This window comes from Ovis aries, chromosome 4 (genome assembly GCF_016772045.2).
Source record: "Ovis aries strain OAR_USU_Benz2616 breed Rambouillet chromosome 4, ARS-UI_Ramb_v3.0, whole genome shotgun sequence".
In the NCBI taxonomy this organism is placed as follows: domain Eukaryota; kingdom Metazoa; phylum Chordata; class Mammalia; order Artiodactyla; family Bovidae; genus Ovis; species Ovis aries.
This window is the reverse complement of record NC_056057.1, coordinates 71,566,706-71,567,851: the sequence shown is the minus strand read 5'-3', so window position 1 is coordinate 71,567,851 and position 1,146 is coordinate 71,566,706. Positions and strand designations below refer to the sequence as shown.

Genomic DNA, 1,146 nt, shown 5'->3' with positions numbered 1-1,146 from the left:
AGATTGGGATTTCGGTTTAAGCCACCGGCCTCAAGGATGTTGACCACTTTCCCCAAACAGTGCTTGGACCCCTTCTGGCCTCGCCCCTCCCCCCAAGGGAAAGGCGCTGCGACGTGGCCACCGGGACTACCCGGTCCTGAGTCCGCCGACGCCCTCGCAGCGGGTGGTGACGGTGGTGGCGGAGGCGACGACGACCAGAGTCCCTAGAGACAAAGTTCTGTAGTGCACTGACTTCTATCATATTCAGAGTCGGAGTGTCTCAGAACTTTGCCTCAAAAGACCAAACTGTCCTCCTCCAGAAGTTTCTTTCTGCAGGTGTGCTCCCCCACCAACCCCCAGCTAAAACAAAGAACAACTCGTTAAAAGCAATTTAGCTCAGGATGCGACCGATAATGGAACGGGTCATTAATTATGGAAAGTTACTGCCGCAGTCAGCAGGAGCAAATGCCCAACAAAAATGGTGTTTCAACAGCCCGGTTCGACAAATTCTGGTCGCAATGTCACAGCAAGCGGGCTGCTGCAATCACACACCCTCCCCCGCCTTCCAACCCATCTCAGATTAGAACCTACTCCCGGGCGAACCCCACCTTCTCCTCGGTCCTGCTATTTAAACTTTTGCAAGCTGCTAACTCACTCCACCTAACTCGTGGCAACTTTTTACCTTCCCTTCTGGAAAGCTGGTGGGGGAGGGGGCTGCCCGAAGACGAATTCTCGGAGCTGGAAGAGTTAAAGCAGGGGGAAGAGGGACGAATACAGGCTCGGGAAATGCCCCGCGGATGGGACGGCCCAGGGAAGCAAGGGAGCGCGGGGCCTCCACAGCGGCCCCCCATCCCCCCTCCATTCCCACCACTCAATTCCCGGTCTTCCCGCTGCCCGCGCCCAGCTCCAGAACTCGCGTCTATGCAGTCCTCTCCCCTCCGCTCCACCCACCCACTCTTTGGGATTCTCTCTGCCCCAGTAGTTAGCGAGCTTCCCGCGGATCCCCTGTGCTTCCCCCTAGCACACACCAGCCCCTCTGTTCTGAGCCCCCCGCCCTGCACCCCCGGCGGCCAAGCGCCCTCCCAACCCCGACAGCCCCCCTCCCCCTACATACCGCACCTGAACAGCTGTTGCACCCGTGCAACAGGTCTGGAAAGTGTCTTCCCC

The 1,146-nt window shown here is 58.7% G+C and overlaps 1 non-coding gene across 1 annotated transcript; it reads right to left on the bottom strand.

Annotated features, from left to right (window-relative positions):
- Positions 1–206: 206 nt before the first annotated feature.
- Positions 207–274, bottom strand: MIR148A (microRNA mir-148a). Its single transcript, NR_107946.1, has one exon. It is a non-coding gene; the product is annotated as a microRNA mir-148a (primary transcript).
- Between the last annotated feature and the right edge of the window lie 872 nt (positions 275–1,146).